Consider the following 8,776-nt stretch of genomic DNA (forward strand, 5'->3'; position numbering starts at 1 on the left):
TTTTTTGAGACAGAGCCTCAAGCTATCACCCTGGGTAGAGTGTATCACAGCTCACGGCAACCTCCAACTCCTGTGCTTAAGCAATTCTCTTGCCTCAGCCTTCCAAGTAGCTGGGACTACAGGTGCCCACCACAATGCCTGGCTATTTTTTTTTTGGTTGTAGGTCTCATTGTTGTTTGGCAGGCCTGGGCTGGATTCGAACCCACCAGCTCTGGTGTATGTGGCTGGCACTCTAGCCGCTTGAGTTACAGGTGCCAAGCCTTAAAGTATTTTGATATTTCCAGTCAAAGCAATACATGGAGGTGGTTATAAAATCAATTAGTACACTAAGGCTTATCAAGTAGAACAATAGACCCCTCACACCTACCCCATACCACAGCTCCAACCCCACTGCTCAGAGAAAACTATTCTCACAATTTGTTCAGAAGGTACATCAGATGGTTAATTCTGTAACTTTAAATGATGCACTTATACCACCATTTCTGAATGTATTAACTATTAGATCTTGCCTACAAACTGCCTTCCACAGTTCGATGAAGAGTTTAATTCATTTACTCTACTTTTGTACTTTCCTTTTCCCCTTCTAACAACATAGATATATACATAGTTTTAATTTCCCTACTGGCTATGTCTGTAACTTTAAGTAACCTAAAGCCTGTTTTGTTTTGTTTTCTTTTGAGTTCATCAGTTATAAACATACCCTAATTGGTAAGATGATATTACTACCCAATGCTCATCTCCTCTTCTCCTCCTAGTTTCCTCCTCCAAACTATCATTAGCATTTTTCTATTTCATTGCAGAGGTTTAAAATACTTGCATTCTGTTCTGTATCCAAAGCTAAATCCTTTTCAATGGTTTAAGGATTCCAAAAGGTCAGAAGCAATAAATGGTATGTACATAAGTTTGTCTTTGAAATACAGTTCACAGAAGAAGCAAGAGTCTTCGTGGTCTAGGCCACTCAAGGCTGATTGATTGCTTGTCAGGTCTGCTACTCAGCTGCATCCTGGGATTCACCTTAATTACTCTCCTGGGCTATCATCACCATTTCCTCCTCCCACATCAGCTCCTGTCTTAATTGATTCCCTTGTTTTACTGGAGCATATCAATTGACTTCATAAGGAAAAGATCACAGGAGATAAAAGCTCTGAGCCTTTCTGATTGAAAATGTCTGCATTCTGCCCTGACACTTGCCTTGTGGTTTGACACAATATAGAATTTTAGGTTTAGAACCATTTGAGAGGATCACTCCACTGTCCTTGAGCATCCAATGTTGCTGATGATAAATCTGATGCCAGTCTTGACTCTCATTCTTTGGTAAGTGGCCTACTTCTTTCCTCTAACATTTTTGAGCTCCTCTCTTTATCCTTAGTGTTCTGTCAAGTGTTGGTCTTATTACATTTATTGTGTCTGAGTGACTCAGAGGGCTTTTTTGGTTAGAAGACTCAGGGAAATTATCTCATGATATTTCTGTTATAATTTTATCCTCTTCATTTTTTTCTGTACTTTTTTCTTGGAAATCATCTTAGCAAGATTTTGGATCTGCCAGTTGGCCCTTTATTTTATCTTTATTTTCTGGTGTTCTGACTATTTCCTTTTATTCTACTTTCTGGGAGAGTCTCTTAATCTTCTAACCCATCTGTAGAATTTTTGTTATGTTATACTGAGTGCCCATAAAGTTGGTGTCCATAAAATTTAAATTTTAAATTGCATACCAACTATATGGACATCCTATATATGTATTTATTTTTTAATTTACAGGATCTTTTTCTTTTTTTTTCCTGTGTTCTTTCCAGAGCATCTTGTTCTTATTTTATTTATGGATGTCATCATTTCCCAAATCTGTGTGCTGATGTTAGAATTTTGTAATTGCTGTTGGTAAGTTCTATTTCATTTTTTAAATGTTCTCAGGTCATATTGTTTCATGCATCTTGGCTTTTATTTCTCACATTTTATCACAGAAGTTTTCGTAATGTGTGGTGACTTGCTATGGCCTGTGTGTCTTTAACACTAAGATTGACTGAAGCCTTTATGTGGGCAGGACTCAATTAACTTCCATGTTTCACTTTAGAGTGAATGAGAGGAGAAGTGGTCCTTTTGATTACAAGCCCTAACTACCAGAATATAGAATACTTTTTGTTAGGACACAAACACCACCATCATTTATTCTACTCAGAAAATTTTCCCTATGTCTATATTGAAGACCCTTCATTGGGGGAAGAATTGACTATGCCTATGGACTTTCTGTTACTTTCAGCAAGGCCAAGGCTAGGTAAGTCCAGAGACAGATATAGTGCATAAAATTTAAGAAGGCACTTTTAGTCCATGTTTATATTTATTCATTCAGAAAACATACACTGTGTGACTATAACATACCAAACATTTTTCTAGGTAACAGGGATTTAGAAATGAATAAGGTAGATAAAAATCTCTACTCTCATCTTATGGTTTGACTTTTTTTTAAATCTGTCCATTCAGATACTTGAAAAACACAAAATATAAGTCATTTAATTTTTGTGAAAAGACAAAAAATAATTAAAAGATATTATTTTAATAGTAATTTCAGTACTGAACACACATATTGTCCAGAATTGCAGGACATACAAACCATTCATTGATTAATACACAATGCAGTATATTTTGAAAGAGGCACTCAACATACCCTGTCCATCAAAAATGAAAAAGAAAAACTTTCTCAGACAAACAAAAGTTTATTACCACTAAACATGCTTTACAAGAAATGCTAAAGGGAATCCTTCATGTTGAAATGAGAGGTTGTAAAACAGCAACATGCTAGTATAAGAAAATATGAAACTCATTGTAAAGGTAAACATAAGGACTAATACAGAATACTGTACCACTGTAATGGCAGTAGGTAAATTACTTAAGAAAAACTATTAAGCATAACTATAATAGTTTAAAGATATATAGTACAAACACATGTAAATTGTGACAATAACAAAAAGTAGGTAGACAAAGTTAAAATGTAGCATTTTTGCATATTATTAAACTGAAGTTGTTATCAATTCAGATTAGACTGTTATAAGACAGGTAATCCCCAAGGTAACAAGAAAAAATGCCTATAGAACTTACACAAAAGGAAAACAGAAAGAAATCAAAGCATATCATTCCAAAAAGAATCAACTAAACACAAAGGAACACAAGAGAGGAAAAGACAGACAAAAGAACTATAACACTAACAGAAAACAACTAATAAAATGGCAATAGTAAATACTGTCCTACTGATAATTGCTTTAAATGTAACTGGATTGAATTTACCACTTAAAAGATCTGCAGAGTTTGGGGGTTGGTGGTGCAGGGCCAGAGGATTACAGGTAGAGTGATGATGTCACACAAACAAATTTGCTAATTGGACAAATACAATGATAAGGAGTTCAAGTACTGGCATGTCGTGTTGCTGAAGGACATAGACAAGCTGGTCCCTAAAACCCATTTGGATGTCTGAATCTAAATGAGGAAATCATGGCATTCAGCAGAGTCAGGTATGGGTCTATTATATGATGCATGAACCAGAACATCACATCTTTCGATTCCAGGGTCCACTGCCCAAGAAGCTAAAGGAATGAAGCTGGAGAGCCACTTTTCAGTCTGAAGCTTTAAATAGCTATTCTTGCTTTCTGATATATTTCCAATAACATTATTATGTTGCCTTCTTGTTTCTCACTTTGATATTTAAAGGACACATTATATGAATATGCTGGTTACTGTTTTACTCACTGAGTAGAGTCAACCACCACAGCCCAGTCAGGTGTGGACCACAGCCTCAACTAAGTGTGACCTCAGAAGCCACAGTGTTCTCTGTATCCAGAATACACTTAGTAGATGGAAAAGCATCTGAAAATAAGACCATGCCTGTTACAAGGCTTGTGTAAACATGCTGTTTTGTTTATTCCTGCTGGGTGTTTTATGTGTGGTGACTTGTGGATTTGTTTCAATGTATGGGAAATTTCCATTTTATTCGAGAAATCTGTTCCATGTTAAAGACCTTTGATTAAAGAGGAAGTTTCTGTAATTAAAAGAAATAGATATTCAGTGACTTATTGGATAGAAAAAAATGACCCAACTATATACTGCCTGTAAGAAACTCACTTGAGATTTAAGGATATATTTAGGCTGAAAATGAAAGGATAGAAAAAAGATATTCCATGCAAATGGTAAACAAAAGAGAGTGGGGGGGCCTTATTTCTATGAGAGAAAATAAACTTTAAATTAAAAACTACTACACAAGATAATAAAGGACATTACCTAAAAGGGTTGATCTATCAGGAAGATGTAACAATTATAAATAAATATGCGTCTAACATCAGATCTGAAGCAAATATTGACAGAACTAAAGGGCAAATTGGACAGCATTATAATAATTCTCAGTTATGTTAAGATTTCACTTTCAATACCTGATAGACCATCCATATTAATAAGGAAACAGAGCATTCAAACAATTCTGTAGACTACATGGACCAAGCAAGCATACACAGAACATTCCACTCAACAACAGCAAAATGGACATTTATCTCAAGTGCACACAGACGTTTCTCAAGAATCAATCACATGTTCGATTTGGTCACAACATAAATTTCAACAAATTTAAAAAGATTGACATTGCACCAAGTATCTTTTCTGAACACAATAAAATGAAAGTAAAAATCAATAGCATAAGTAAACGTGGAAGCTTCACAAAGATGTAGAAATTAAACACTTTTGAACTATCATTTGTTGAATAGTTAAAAAGAAAATTAAAAAATAATATGACACAAATGAAAATACAACATACAAAACATCATGAGAAATGGCTAAAACAGTATTAAGAGGGAAATTCATAGCCATAAATTGCATATGTTTGAAAGAAAGATCTCAATAAACAACTTAATTTTCAAGGAACTAGAGAAAAAAGAACAAACGAAGTCCAAAGTTCCAGAAAGAAATTACAAAGATTAGAGGAGAAAAAAATTAAATAGAAAAATAATAGGAAAAAAACCATGAAATTAAGAGAGTGTTTTAAAAAGATAAGCAAAATTGACAAACCCTTAACTAGACTAAGAAAAATAAGAGAAAGTTCAAACAAATAAAATCAGAAAGGAAAGAAGAAGCATTACCACCAAAGACACAGAGTTTAAAAGGGTCATAAAAGACTACTATAAGAAATTATACACCAACAAGCAGTACAAAATGGATAAATTCCTAGAAACGTACAACTTACTAAAAACTAAGTCATGAAAAAGTAGAAAGTCTAAATGACTCATAGCTAGTATGGAGATTGAATCAGTAATCTAAAACCTTTCAGGAAAAACACATGACCAGGTGATTTCACAGCATATTCCACCACACGTTTAAGGCAGAATGAATGCCAATTCTATTGAAACTCTACCAAAAAAAATTGAAGACAAGGGAATACTTTCAAACTCATTTATGAAGCCAGTATTATTATGACAGCAAAGTCAGACAAAGACACCACAAGAAAAGAAAACTACAGGCTGATATCTCTGATGAACATTAGCATCAACTATACAAGACCTCCAAAAAAGAAAAGTCCAGGACCAGATGGCTTTACATCCAAATTCTACCAAACCTTTAAGGAACAACTAGTACCTATATTACATAACCTTTTCCAAAACATAGAAAAAGAAGGAATACTTCCCAACAAATTCTATGAAGCAAATATCACCGTGATCCACAAACCAGGAAAGGACCCAACAAAGAAAGAAAATTATATACCAATATCATTAATAAATATCGATGCAAAAAATTCAATAAGATCCTACCAAACAAAATTCAACAACACATCAAAAAATTATACACCATGACCAAGTTGGTTTTATCCCAAGGTTATAAGGTTGGTTCAACATATGTAAATCTATAAATATAATACATGATATAAATAAAATAAAAAATAAGACCATATGATTCTCTCAATTGATGCAGAAAAAACTTTTGATAATACTAGCATCCTTTCATGATCAGAACACTTAAGAAAATAGACTTAGGGAGTGTTTGGAAGATGTTTTACTAAGGCAGGGCACCTCATGAGCTCTGGGACAGTTGCTGCAAAACCGTAACTTTAATAGAGGCAAGGAGTCATAAGGGAGAGAGACTTGACACATGTTGGAAAGAGCATAGCTCAGGTCCCACACAATCGACAACTGGGGACCACGGCCCACTGGCTCCCTGGTTTAGCAGCCCATGGTGGGCAGACTGGCTCTCCACAAGGCTCCTGCGACTGGCAGCCAAGGTGGCAACACTCACCTGGCTCCTATGACCTGCAGCCCATGGCCAGGGACTCCCACCCTCATGTGACCCGTGGGGCCCATGGCTGGAGACTCCACCCTCTGGCTCCTAAGACCCACGGACTGTGGCCGGCAACTCCTGACCAGCTCCTATGACCCACAGCCCATGGCCAGTGAATCCCACCCAGCCCCTGTGACCCACGACTCCCACCTAGCTCCTACAACCTGTGCAGCCCATGGCCAGAGACTCTGCCCTCTGGATCCCCACCCAGCTCCTGTGACATGCAGCACATGCCTAGCTCCTGCAACCTGGGCTTGAGGCCAGGGACTCCACCCTTTGGCTCCCCACCCAGTTCCTGAGACCCGTGACCCACAGCTGGCAACTCACGCCTGGCTCCTGCAACCCCTGAGGCCTAAGGCCAGTGACTCCACCCTCTGACTTCCTGCCAGCTCCTGTGGCCAAAGACCAGGGGCCAGTAGCTCCGCCCTCCGCTTCCTTGCCCAGCTCCTATGACCTGCACACAACAGTACCCCAGATCATAGGCACCAACCCCAACAGGGGTAGTGACACCCCTGACAATGGTGGCAGCTCCACAGCCCCTTCCACAAGAGTCAAATTGAGCTGCCAGTGGACTCCCGCTGCCTAGACGCTAAAGACCTTTTGAATTCTCCCACCTGATCAGAATTTGTATTGACAGGGACAATTGGTTTAGAACTCTTGACCTGGACCAAACACCTGGGGATCCACAAATGTTGTACCCTGATTGTTTTGTTGTGGGGGCGTGGGATTCTACCCTTTCAGTTGTGGCCTGTGGGGGGATGGGGACGTCTTAGTTGCTTATATATCACCATAGCTGAGATTTTAGCCCAAAGCCACTGATTGACTAGGATTGGACAGAGACTAGCTGAATACTGGTCAGTGCCATCTAGCCCACCACACCAAGCAGGTGCCCAGACTTTCAGGCAGTAGTTCTGAATGAGACCCTTGTAAAGCTCTAAGGGAAAAGCTGCAATTACCAGTCCAGTTCTCTGATAAAGGGCTGGTTAATTACAACTCCAAGAGCCCTCAGTTCAATTTCACCTTGCCAGTTCCTCAAGCCAAATGGCAAAAAATAATCATGGTGCAGAATCAGCAGGAAAACTCTGGCAACATGACTAATCAGAGTAGATGAACTCCCCCAAGGAATGACAAAGGAGACACAACATAAGATCCCATTCATAAGCAAATGGCTGAGATGTCACAAATCAAATTCAGAAATTGGATTGCAAATAAGATTAACAGCATGGAGGTAAAGACGCAATTGAAATTTTACATGGAATTAGAGCAATTCAAAAGTTGTCTCAAGAATTCAATGAATTCAATGAAAAAATCACCAAAGATTTTGACACATTGAGACAAGAACTTGCAGCCCTCAAAGGTCTGAGAAATACAGTAGAATCCCTCAGTAACAAAATGTAGCAGGCAGAAGAAAGGATCTCTGACATTGAAGACAAAGCTTTTGAACACTCCCAAATGCTCAAAGAGGAAGAGAAGTAGAGAGCAAAAATGGATCATTCCCTGAGAGAATTGTGGGACCACTCCAAAAGAGCAAATATTTACCTCAAAGGAATACCTGACAGAGAAGAGGTTGGTCAGAAAGGCACAGATACACTACTCCAAGAGATAATTGAGGAGAACTTCCCAAGCATGACAAAAGATACTGAAATTCAGGTAGCAGACAGTTTCAAAACACCAGCATGACTCAATCAAAATAAAGCATCTTCTAGACAGATTGCAATTAAATTTGCCAAAATTAATATGAAGGAGAAAATCCTACAAGCAGCCAGACGTAAGAAAAATATAACCTACAAGGGGAACAATATTAGAATGACTGCAGATCTTTCTGCTGAAACTTCTCAAGCCAGAAAAGGATAGTCATCGAACTTCAATTTCCTAAAACAAAACAACTTTCAGCCCAGGATCCTGTATCCAGCTAAATTGAGCTTCATTTATGATGGAGAAGATAAATTCCTTAATGACATATACATGTTGAAGAAATCTGCCATAACCAAACCAGCTCTTCAGGATATCCTCAGACCCATCCTCCATAACAATCAGCACAATGCTTTACCACCAAAGTAAAATCACTCTGAATTTTTTTTTCTTTTTTTAATTAAACCATAGCTGTGTACATTAATATAATCATGGGGTACAATGTGCTGGTTTTATATACAATTTGAAATATGTTCATCAAACTTGTTAACATACCCCTCACAGAATTTTCTTAGTTATTGTGTTAAGATATTTGTATCTAGTAAATTTAGTAAATTTAGTAAATTTCACATGTACCCTTGTAAGATGCATCATAGATGTGGTCCCACTGATTACCCTTCATCCACCTATCCTCCCCTTTGCCCTCCCTTCCCTCTCCCCTTTTCCCATATTCCTGGGCTATAATTGGGTTATACCTTTCATATGAAAACTATAAATTGGTTTCATAGTAGGGCTGAGTACATTGGATACTTTTTCTTCCATTCTTGAGATACTTTGCTAGGAA

The 8,776-nt window shown here is 37.7% G+C and overlaps 1 protein-coding gene and 1 pseudogene across 1 annotated transcript in view; one reads left to right on the forward strand and one right to left on the reverse strand.

Moving 5' to 3' along the window:
* The window catches only part of ATP8B4 (ATPase phospholipid transporting 8B4 (putative)), a 240,815-nt gene that overhangs the window by 60,555 nt on the left and 171,484 nt on the right, over positions 1 to 8,776 (reverse strand). The window lies entirely within an intron of this gene.
* Positions 3,344 to 3,584, forward strand: LOC111723390 (annotated as a pseudogene).

The sequence above is a fragment of the Otolemur garnettii genome, unplaced genomic scaffold (genome assembly GCF_000181295.1).
Source record: "Otolemur garnettii isolate 467f Iridium unplaced genomic scaffold, OtoGar3 scaffold00011, whole genome shotgun sequence".
Taxonomy (NCBI): domain Eukaryota; kingdom Metazoa; phylum Chordata; class Mammalia; order Primates; family Galagidae; genus Otolemur; species Otolemur garnettii.